Source organism: Tursiops truncatus, chromosome 11 (genome assembly GCF_011762595.2).
Source record: "Tursiops truncatus isolate mTurTru1 chromosome 11, mTurTru1.mat.Y, whole genome shotgun sequence".
Classification (NCBI taxonomy): domain Eukaryota; kingdom Metazoa; phylum Chordata; class Mammalia; order Artiodactyla; family Delphinidae; genus Tursiops; species Tursiops truncatus.
In genome coordinates this window covers 78,408,561-78,420,612 of record NC_047044.1, presented here as the reverse complement: position 1 = coordinate 78,420,612, position 12,052 = coordinate 78,408,561, and the positions used below count along the sequence as shown (strand labels likewise).

Genomic DNA, 12,052 nt, shown 5'->3' with positions numbered 1-12,052 from the left:
GCACAGGCTCCGGAAGTGCAGGCTCCGGATGCGCAGGCTCAGCGGCCATGGCTCACGGGCCCAGCTGCTCCGCGGCATGTGGGATCCTCCCAGACCGGGGCACGAACCCGTGTCCCCTGCATTGACAGGCGGACTCTCAACCACTGCGCCACCAGGGAAGTCCTTCATAGACTCTTTTATAAGGAAGAAAAGCATTTTCATGTTTGGTTCAGGCTACCCTGTGTAAAAGCTGCTTGTCCACAACTTCCAAAAAAAGATGAATTTCTGATTGATATTAATAATTCTGTTAAATCTCCATATAAGGCAAAGGCAATTAGAACCAGAAATTTGTATTTTAAATTCCCAAAGTCAGTTTTGTTCCATTACCACTTTTTACTTTTCCTAAGAAACTAATGATCCCCCAAAAAAGCAAGAGGCTTTTATAAACTTGAGACAACTTGAGGGACTATTGCCAGGAATTAAAATTTCCCATGATTAACAAACACACTTTTGAAAGAGTATAACTGATTCTCAGTTTGACAGACACTCAACTCAGATTAGTTGAAGCATGTTAAGCCTCTCCCCTAAGGGCCATTTCCTTCCTTTTAAGAAAAAAAAAAAAAAAAAACTTTTTAAATTGATTTTGTCCTGGGGGTATTCTTTAAGGTCCCAGAAACAGAAACAATTTATTTCTCAATCTCTTGTTTTCTTTTACAGTACCATTCACTAGTTAATTCAATCCCTGGCATGATTTCACATGTCCAACTTCTTTCCTTCTTTTTAAATTTCTTCCAATCACATCAAGTCTTTTTCTCAAAAGCTTCACATTGCCTGTACTGATTTCATTCAAAAAAGTCACCAAACCACAGGATTCAACATGATTCTTGTCACCTAATTGGCAGTCGCCACTGGCACTTGCCAGCTCCCTCTACAAGGATTAAATCATGTGCTGCTGCAGCTGCTGATTTTCAACACCTGCCTGAAAGGTGTTCAGGGTGGAGAGCTGTAATGAGACTCTCTGTGCTCTGGGAAAAACTGGCAGAACAGGTCTTCAGATAGTTAGATATTTTCAGGAGTCGATTTTATGAGCCCGATTCTTGTATCTCCTCATATCTAGAAAAACACTAAAATCCGTCATGGTGACATCTGTTCCTCATGACCAGCAGTAACCTTCACGAGACCAGCAGAAACATTCTACAAAAAATTTGTGCTTGAAGGGGAGCTTCAAGATGGCAGAAGAGTAAGACACAGAAGAGTAAGACACAGATATCACCTTCCTCCCCACAAATACATCAGAAATACATCTACATGTGGAACAACTCCTACAGAACACCTACTGAATGCTGGCAGAAGACCTCAGACCTCCCAAAAGGCAAGAAACTCCCCAAGTACCTGGGTAGGGCAAAAGAAAAGAATAAACAGAGCAAAAGAATAGGGATGGGACCTGCACCTCTGGGAGGGAGCTGTGAAGGAGGAAAGGTTTCCACACACTAGAAGCCCCTTCGCGGGCAGAGACCATGGCTGGCAGACGGGGTAAGCTTCGGAGCCACGAAGGATAATGCAGCAACGGGGGTGTGGAGGGCAAAGCGGAGAGATTCCTGCACAGAGGATCGGTGCCGACCAGCACTCACCAGCCCGAGAGGCTTGTCTACTCACCCGCCGGGGCGGGCGGGGTTGGGAGCTGAGGCTCAGGCTTCGGAGGTCAGATCCCAGGGAGAGGACTGGGATTGGCTGTGTGAACACAGCCTGACGCGGGCTAGTGCACCACAGCTAGCCGCGAGGGAGTCCGGGAAAAAGTCTGGACCTGCTGAAGAGGCAAGAGACTTTTTCTTGCCTCTGTTTCCTGGTGCGCGAGGAGAGGGGATTAAGAGTGCCGCTTAAAGGAGCTCCAAAGATGGGCGTGAGCCACGGCTATCAGCGTGACCCCAGAGATGGGCATGAGATGCTAAGCCTGCTGCTGCTGCCACCAAGAAGCCTGTGTGCGAGCACAGGTCACTGTCCACACCTCCCCTCCCGGGAGCCTGTGCGGCCCACCACTGCCAGGGTCCTGTGATCCAGGGACAACTTCCCTGGGAGAACGCGCGGTGCACCTCAGGCTGGTGCAACATCCTGCCGGCCTCTGCCACCACAGGCTCACCCCACACACCGTACCCCCCCCCCCCCGCCCCTGGCCTGAATAAGCCAGAGCCCCCGAATCAGCTGCTCCTTTAACTCTGTCCTGTATGAGTGAAGAATAGATGCCCTCAAGTGAACTACATGCAGAGGTGGGGCTAAATCCAAAGCTGAACCCTGGGAGCTATGTGAACAAAGAAGAGAAAGGGAAATCTCTCCCAGCAGCCTCAGGAGCAGTGGATTAAATCTCCACAATCAACCTGATATACCCTTTATCTCTGGAATACCTGAATAGACAACAAATCATCCCAAATTCAGGAGGTGGACGTTGGGAGCAACGATATATATATATATATTTTTTTTTTCCCTTTTTCTCTTTTTGTGAGTGTGTATGTGTATGCTTCTGTGTGTGATTTTGTCTGTATAGCTTTGCCTTTACCATTTGTTCTAGGGTTCTCTCTGTCCTTTTTTTTTTTCTTTGTTTGTTTTTTTATATAGTTTTTAGTGCTTGTTATCATTGGTGTATTTGTTTTTTGGTTTGGTTGCTCTCTTCTTTCATTCTTTTTTTTGAATTACTTAAAAAACTTTTTTAATAATTATTTTTCATATTAATAACTTTATTTTATTTTATCTTCTTTCTTTCTTTCTTTTTCTCCCTTTTATTGTGCGCCGTGTGGATGACAGGCTGTTGGTGCTCCAGCCAGGCGTCAGGGCTGTGCCTCTGAAGTGGGAGAGCCAAGTTCAGGACACTGGTCCACATGACCAGTATCATGTCCACAAGACCAATATTATGTGGTCCAGCTCCACATAATATCAAACGGCGAAAATCTCCCAGTGATCTCCATCTCAATGCCAAGACCCAGCTCCACTCAATGACCAGCAAGCTCCAGTGCTGGACACCCTATGCCAAACAACTAGCAAGACAGGAGCACATTCCCACCCATTAGCAGAGAGGCTGCCTAAAATCATAATAAGGCCACAGATACCCCAAAACACACCACCACACGTGGACCTGCCCACCAGAAAGACAAGATCCAGCCTCATCCACCAAAACACAGGCACTAGTCCCCTCCACCAGGAAGCCTACAAAACCCACTGAACCAACCATAGCCACTGGGGGCAGACACCAAAAAACAATGGGAACTATGAACCTGCACCCTGTGAAAAGGAGACCCCAAACACAGTAAGTTAATGAAATGAGAAGACAGAGAAACATACAGCAGGTGAAGGAGCAAGATAAAAACCCACCAGACCAAACAACTGAAGACGTAATAGGCAGTCTACCTGAAAAAGAATTCAGAATAAAGACAGTAAAGATGATCCAAAATCTGGAAATTGAATGGAGAAAATACAAGAAACATTTAACAAGGACCTAGAAGAACTAAAGACCAAAGAAACAGTGATAAACAACACAATAAATGAAATTACAAATCCTCTAGAAGGGATCAATAGCAGAATAAGTGAGGCAGAAGAACGGATAAGTAATCTGGAAGATAAAATAGTGGAAATAGCTACTGCACAGCAGAATAAAGAAAAAAGAATGGAAAGAATTGAGGACAGTCTCAGAGACCTCTGGGACAAGATTAAATGCACCAACATTCGAATTATAGGGGTTCCAGAAGAAGAAGAAAAAAAACAAAGGGACTGAGAAAATATTTGAAGAGATTAGTTTAAAACTTCCCTAATATGGGAAAGGAAATAGTTAATCAAGTCCAGGAAGCACAAAAAGTCCCATACAGGATAAATCCAAGGAGAAACACGCCAAGACACATATTAATCAAACTATCAAAAACTAAATACAAAGAAAAAATTTTAAAAGCAGCAAGGGAAAAACAACAAATAGCACACAAGGGAATCCCCATAAGGTTAAGAGCCAATCTTTCAGCAGAATCTCTCCAAAATCGAAGGGAGTGGCAGGACATATTTAAAGTGATGAATGGGAAAAACCTACAACCAAGATTACTCTACCCAGCAAGGATCTCATTCACATTTGACAGAGAAATTTAAACCTTTACAGACAAGCAAAAGCTAAGAGAATTCAGCACCATGAAACCAGCTTTACAACAAATGCTAAAGGAACTTCAATAAGCAGGAACACAAGGGAAGGAAAAGGCCTACAATAACAAACCCAAAACGATTAAGAAAATGGTAATAGGAACATACATATCGATAATTACCTTAAATGTAAATGGATTAAATGCTCCAACCAAAAGACATAGACTGGCTGAATGGATACAAAAACAAGACCTGTATATATGCTATCTACAAGAGACCCACTTCAGACCTAGGGACACACATGGAATGAAAGTGAGGGGATGGAAAAAGATATTCCTTACAAATGGAAAACAAGAGAAAGCTGGAGTAGCAATTCTCATATCAGACAAAACAGACTTTAAAACAGACTGTTACAAGAGACAAAGAAGGACATTACATAATGATCAAGGGATCGATCCAAGAAGAAGATATAACAATTGTAAATATTTATGCACCCAACATAGGAGCACCTCAATACATAAGGCAAATACCGACAGCCATAAAATGGGAAATCAACAGTAACACATTCATAGTAGGGGACTTTAACACCTCACTTTCACCAATGGACAGATCATCCAAAATGAAAATAAGGACACACAAGCTTTAAATGATACATTAAACAAGATGGACTTAATTGATAATGTATAGGACATTCCATCCAAAAACATCAGAATACACTGTCTTCTCAAGTGCTCATGGAACATTCTCCAGGATAGATCATATCTTGGGTCAGAAATCAAGCATTCGTAAATTTAAGAAAATTGAAATCATATCAAGTGTCTTTTCCGACCACAATGCTGTAAGACTAGGTATCAATTACAGGAAAAAATCTGTTAAAAATACAAACACATGGAGGCTAAACAATACACTACTTAATAACCAAGAGATCACTGAAGAAATCAAAGAGGAAATCAAAAAATACCTAGAAGCAAATAACAATGAAAACACGACAACCCAAAACCCATGGGATGCAGCAAAAGCACTTCTAAAAGGGAAGTTTATAGCAATACAATCCTACCTTAAGAAACAAGAAACATCTCAAATAAACAACTTAACCTTACACCTAAAGCAATTAGAGAAAGAAGAACAAAAATAACCCAAAGTTAGCAGAAGGAAAGAAATAATAAATATCACATCAGAAATGAAGGAAATGATAGCAAAGATTAATAAAACTAAAGGCTGGTTCTTTGAGAAGATAAACAAAATTGATAAACCATTAGCCAGAGTCATCAAGAAAAAGAGGAGAAGACTCAAATGAATAGAATTAGAAATGAAAAAGGAGAAGTAACAACTGACACTGCAGAAATACAAAGGATCATGAGAGATTGCTACAAGTAACTCTATGCCAATAAAATGTACAGCTTGAAAGAAATGGACAAATTCTTAGAAATGCACAACCTTCCAAGACTGAACCAGGAAGAAATAGAAAATATGAACACACCAATCACAAGCACTGAAATTGAAACTGTGATTTAAAATCTTCCAACAAACAAAAGCCCAGGATCAGATGGCTTCACAGGCGAATTCTACCAAACATTTAGAGAAGAGCTTCACCTATCCTTCGCAAACTCTTCCAAAATATAGCAGAGGGAGGAACACTCCCAAACTAATTCTATGAGGCCACCATCACCCTGATACCAAAACCAGACAAAGCTGTCACAAAGAAACAAAACTACAGGCCAATATCACTGATGAACATAGATGCAAAAATCCTCAACAAAATACTGGTAAACAGAATCCAACAGCACATTAAAAGGATCATACACCATGATCAAGTGGGGTTTATCCCAGGAATGCAAAGATTCTTCAATATAAGCAAATCAATCAATGTGATACACCATATTAACAAATTGAAGGAGAAAAACCATATGATCATCTCAATAGATGCAGAGAAAGCTTTTGACAAAATTCAACACCCATTTATGATAAAAATCCTCCAGAAAGTAGGCATAGAGGGAACTCACCTCCACATAATAAAGGCCATATATGACAAACCCACAACCAACATTGTCCTCAGTGGTGAAAAACTGAAACCATTTCCACTAAGATCAGGAACAAGACAAGGTTGTCCACTCTCACCACTATTATTCAAACATAGTTTTGGAAGTTTTAGCCACAGCAATCAGAGAAGAAAAATAAATAAAAGGAATCCAAATCGGAAAAGAAGTAAAGCTGTCACTGTTTGCAGATGACATGATACTATACATAGAGAATCCTAAAGATGCTACCAGAAAACTACTAGAGCTAATCAATGAATTTGGTAAAGTAGCAGGATAAAAAATTAATGCACAGAAATCTCTGACATTCCTATACACTAATGATGAAACATCTGAAAGTGAAATTAAGAAAACACTCCCATTTACCATTGCAGCAGAAAGAATAATATAATATATCTAGGAATAAACCTACCTAAGGAGACAAAAGACCTGTATGCAGAAAATTATAAGACACTGATGAAAGAAATTAAAGATGATACAAATAGATGGAGAGATATACCATGTTCTTGGATTGGAAGAATCAACATTGTGAAAATAACTCTACTACACAAAGCAATCTACAGAGTCAATGCAATCCCTATCAAACTATCACTGGCATTTTTCACAAAACTAGAACAAAAAATCTCACAATTTGTATGGAAACATAAAAGACCCTGAATAGCCAAAGCAATCTTGAGAAAGAAAAATGGAGCTGGAGCAATCAGTCTCCCTGACTTCAGACTATACTACAAAGCTACAGTAATCAAGACAGTATGGTACTGGCACAAAAACAGAAATACAGATCAATGGAACAGGATAGAAAGCCCAGAGATAAACCCACGCACATATGGTCACCTCATCTTTGATAAAGGAGGCAAGAATATACAGTAGAGAAAAGGCAGCCTCTTCAGTACATGGTGCTGGGAAAACTGGACAGCTACATGTAAAAGTATGAAATTAGAACACTCCCTAACACCATACACAAAAATAAACTCAAAATGGATTAAAGACCTAACTGTAAGGCCAGACACTATTAAACTCTTAGAGAAAAACATAGGCAGAACACTCCATGGCATAAATCACAGCAAGATCTTTTTTCACCCACCTCCTAGAAATGGAAATAAAAAGAAAAATAAACAAATGGGTCCTAATGAAACTTAAAAGCTTTTGCACAGCAAAGGAAACCATAAACAGTACGAAAAGACAGCTCTCAGAATGGGAGAAAATATTTGCAAATGAAACAACTGACAAGGGATTAATCTCCAAAATTTACCAGCAGCTCATGCAGCTCAATATCAGGAGAACATATGGCTCAATCCAAAAATGGGCAGAAGACCTGGTGGACTCTTCTCCAAAGAAGATAAACCAATTGCCAACAAACACATGAAAGGATGCTCAACATCATTGATCATTAGAGAATTGCAAATCAAAACTACAATGAGATATCATCTCACACTGGTCAGAATGGCCATCATCAAAAAATCTACAAACAGTAAATGCTGGAGAGGGTATGGAGAAAGGGGATCCCTCTTGCACTGTTGGTGACAATGTAAATTGATGCAGCCACTGGGGAAAACCTTATGGAGGTTCCTTGAAAATGTACAAATGGAACTACCATGCAACCCAGCAATCCCACTGCTGGGCATATACCCTGACAAAACCATAATTCAAAAAGAGTCATGTACCACTGTGTTCATTTCAGCTCTATTTACAATAGCCCGGACATGGAAGCTATTGTGTCTATCGACAGATGAATGGATAAAGAAGGTGTGGCACATATATACAATGCAATATTACTCAGCCATTAAAAGAAACAAAATTGATTTTTTTGTGGTGAGGTGGATGGACCTGGAGTCTGTCATACAGAGTGAAGTAAGTCAGAGAGAGAAAGATAAATACCGTATGCTGACACATATATATGGAATCTAAAAAACAAATAAAAAATAGTCATGAGGAAGCTAGGGGCAAGACAGGAATAAAGACGCAGACCTACTAGAGGTGGACTTGAGGATACAGGGAGGGGGAAGGGTAAGCTGGGACAGAGTGAGAGAGTGGCATGGACATATATACACTACCAAACGTAAAATAGCTAGTGGGAAGGAGCCGCATAGCACAGGGAGATCAGCTTAGTGCTTTGTGACCACCTAGAGAGGTGGGATAGGTAGGGTGGGAGGGAGGGAGACGCAAGAGGAAAGAGATATGGGAACATATGTATATGTATAACTGATTCACTTTGTCTTAAAGCAGAAACTAACACACCATTGTAAAACAATTATACTCCAATAAAGATGTTAAAAAAAAAAAAATATGTGCTTGATTGCATGTACTCCCCCTTCACCGAAATCACATATATACTCAACTTCCCCCCTACCTCTTCGCAGCAGTTTGTCAGAACTATCTGTGGTGCTGTCTACTGGGCTGGAGTCCTCATTTTGCCCGAAATAAAACTTAACTCGCAGCTCTCACTGTGTATTTTTTTGTTAAGTCGACACTCCGGAATATATTCGGTTTTCAGAGGTATCAGGATCACATGGTATAATCAGAAACCTTGGGATGACGCACAAATACACACGTAGCTGTCTGATTAGCAGCTTTTGAAAATGGAGTATTTCTGTGGAAGCAGAAAGGAAGTTTTCCTATTATTAGAAACATACTAAGTGGTAGCCACTATGCTAGGCATCTGACTTTTATTACCCTATTTAATCCTCACAAAACTCTGTGGTATGCCTTATTGCTACCTCACAGATGAGAAATTACTCCAAGAAAGTTGTCACCTATCCAAGGAAGTACCAAGGTAGTGAAAAAGCAGACTGTAAATGCAGTTCTCTTATCTCCAATGCCCATGTTTTCCCCACTGAATGGCATTGCTACCCCTAGGAAATCGCTTCCTCTGACCAGGTACTTATTCTCAAAGAACGCTGTGAAGCAGGCCTTTGGCATGGGAACAGAGCGTTAACAAGATGATGAACTGTGTCACCTCTAGCATTTATTATAGATTCTTATGTAAAGTGAACTATAATTTTGTTAAATGCAAAATTGTTTTCAAGAATAGCAGAATAGGTATGATATACAGGAAAGTTGTTAATAGAGTAATTCCTAAGGGTTCTCATCACAAGGAGAACATTTTTTCCTTTTTTTCATTCTTTTCTTTTTATTGTGTCTATATGAGAAGATGGATGTTAGCTGAACCTATTGTGGTAATCATTTCACAATATATGTAAATCAAGCCATCATGCTGTACCTCTTAAGCTTATACAGTAATGTATTCCAATTATTTCTTAATAAAACTGTGGGAAAAAAAGAAAAGTAGAAAAAAAAAGAATAGCAGAATACATGCTGAATTATTAGTTCTCTGAGATCACAGAATGAGACAGTCCTTTGACTGACATTTTAGATAAATATGCAGGTGAAGACACGGAGGCCCCATGAGGTGAGTAACTTACCCCAGTCACACAGTTAGTAAATGGCAGAACTAGGCTTCAAACCCTGGCCTTCCTGACTCCAAAGAGCCTGGGATCTTTCTAATACACCAATGGTTCACACCTTCAGTGTGTATCAGACTCATTATAGAGCTTGTACAAACTCCAGGCGCCCAAGCTTCAACTCAGAACTCAGTCAGAATCTCTAGGGTCAGTACATCTGGGTTTTCTGGGTTTTTTGTCTTTTTAAACAACTTCTCAAGCAACCCTACTGTATGCAAAAATTTGACAAACTAGTACTACACCAGACTGCCTTATGGTCCTATAGAGTGGTCCTCACTAAAGCAGTAAAAACTTCTAGGTTAATTCTTCATATCTTATGGAAGTTAGTAGTGATCTAGCAAAATCCTAACGTTTTGTGAATCTTTACATTAGATATGATGGGGTTTTGCCTTAATTTACATGCATTTATTTGTATTTAATTGTTCTCAACTTAGATTATATATAGCCTTTCTTAATGTCTTTCTTGTTCAAGAGCTAACTTGCAAAATTCGTTGATTTGCTTTTACTCAGCACTCTAATATTTCTATGATAAATGTTACAGGCTCTCTTTTTCATTGGGATGCCAGATATTCCATAGAGATTGCACTTTAGTTTAAGGGACCTAACTTTTTTTTTCACAAAATAAAAATACTAAGCAAATTTTTGTTGGTTATTGTGACTAAATAATATAATTATATTTGAAGAGAGGGAATCAGTAAACTGAATAAAGATCAAAGACTCTCATGATTAGAAAGGAATGATTACATTTAATAGCCTTCAGGAGGTAGTGACTCCTAGATGCCTCCCAAGTTAGGTCATGTGGATAACAAATTGACTGTAGAAGTCCAAGTGCAGGGCCTGTACATTGTTTCAAAAGCATTATATAAATGTCATGCCCTCCACTCCTTGCCCAATTCCTGCTTCTAATAAAAATGCAGTCTTAGTCTCTGGCCACAGAAGTCATACCTAAGGAGTTTATTGAATCCAAACAGTTCTCTTTCTGTCAATTTTCTTACTTAGGATTTTCAAAGTTTCTCTCTTGCCTCTGAGCTATAAGTAATTATTGCCATAATAGTCTCTCATGTTTAAAAAATAAATTGAAAGAGAGAGAAATACTTGCCTGTATAATGTCAAATCAATGGAACACTCCTAAACTTTCCAAGAAAAATGTATTGCTTTGTTATCAGTTTGAAATGCTTAGATCACCTCACAGCTGTTATCTTTCAGTGACCACAGAAATGTGTCTTCCTCCTGTCAAGAACATGGTTTCCTAAAATGGAAAAGCAGCAGTCCTGAGTGTTCAAAAATAGCAAGTAGTTATTCAACGCTTTACCATCTCAGTCCTATGCCATTAAATAATATATGAGAAGGAAGATGATAAACTCTTAGAATCTAAAATAATTATATTAAGTTCTTTATTGGTGGGCCTTCACTGAAATTTTTGAAATTTTATTTTTTCTTAACTCATTTTTATTCCAAGTATTTTTTCTTGCCTTTAATAAATGTCTTAGCCAAAAAAAAAAAAAAAAAAAACTTTCAGAAGGGCTGGTATCTATTGAGGATCCATTTGCATCATTTCATCTGTCATTTAGTCTTGTCATTATTACAAAAGAAAAGGGTCTGCTCTGAGCCTTTCCATGCGCCCCCCACCTTGGCAGTTAATACAGAGGACCCAAGGGAACACTTTGTGTCTTCTTTTAACAGTAGTTACCTGCTGTCTTTTATTCCACCAATACAAAAGAGCTGGTAACCAATTTCAGGAATCAAGCTCCCATTTATGGTTCTATTACTATTCTTACAGTAATTAATTTCAATTTAACAAGCAAAATTTGAGTCATTTCAATGAACTGGGTGCTGTCAAGGATAAAGAGATATAAGAGAATCAAGGAGTTTACAAGCCAGAGGGTGAAATTTAAGCCCAGAATTTTAAAATGGACATGAATTTTTGGAGTCACTGTTTCTCTAAGTATGTACCTGGACCATCAGACCTATCTGTGGAGATGGTTAAGAAATACAACTCTTGGGTTACATATCAAACCTACTGAGTCAAGATCTCTGAGGGTGTAGAAAGGACATCATCTTTAATTGGTCCCTAGATTTTTCTTATGCCAACACAGTTTGAAAACCACTGATGTCTTGTAATTGCCCTGGGCAGTTAAAAAGGGAAATGAGTCATACACAATTGTTCATCAGTTATTTAACAGTCCAACTAGAGAAGTTCTCATCTTGGGTTCAGTTAAAATCAACTGTGAAACTATGTGAAATGCAAACTCCTGGGCATGCCCCAGTGATTTCTTACTTGGTGATTATGGAATGGGGTCCAGGAATATACATTTTTAAGATGCATACTAGTGATTTCTCTTTTATTTATTTATTTGTTTGTTTGTTTGTTTGTTTATGGCTGCGTTGGGTCTTCTTGCATACTAGTGATTTCAATGCAGTTCACCTGGGGGATAACACTTTGAAAGGCACTGACCTGTTACATGGCAG

The 12,052-nt window shown here is 39.2% G+C and overlaps 1 protein-coding gene across 4 annotated transcripts in view; it reads left to right on the top strand.

Moving 5' to 3' along the window:
- The window catches only part of FAR2 (fatty acyl-CoA reductase 2), a 137,646-nt gene that overhangs the window by 93,856 nt on the left and 31,738 nt on the right, over positions 1-12,052 (top strand). The gene's annotated exons all lie outside the window — the stretch shown is intronic.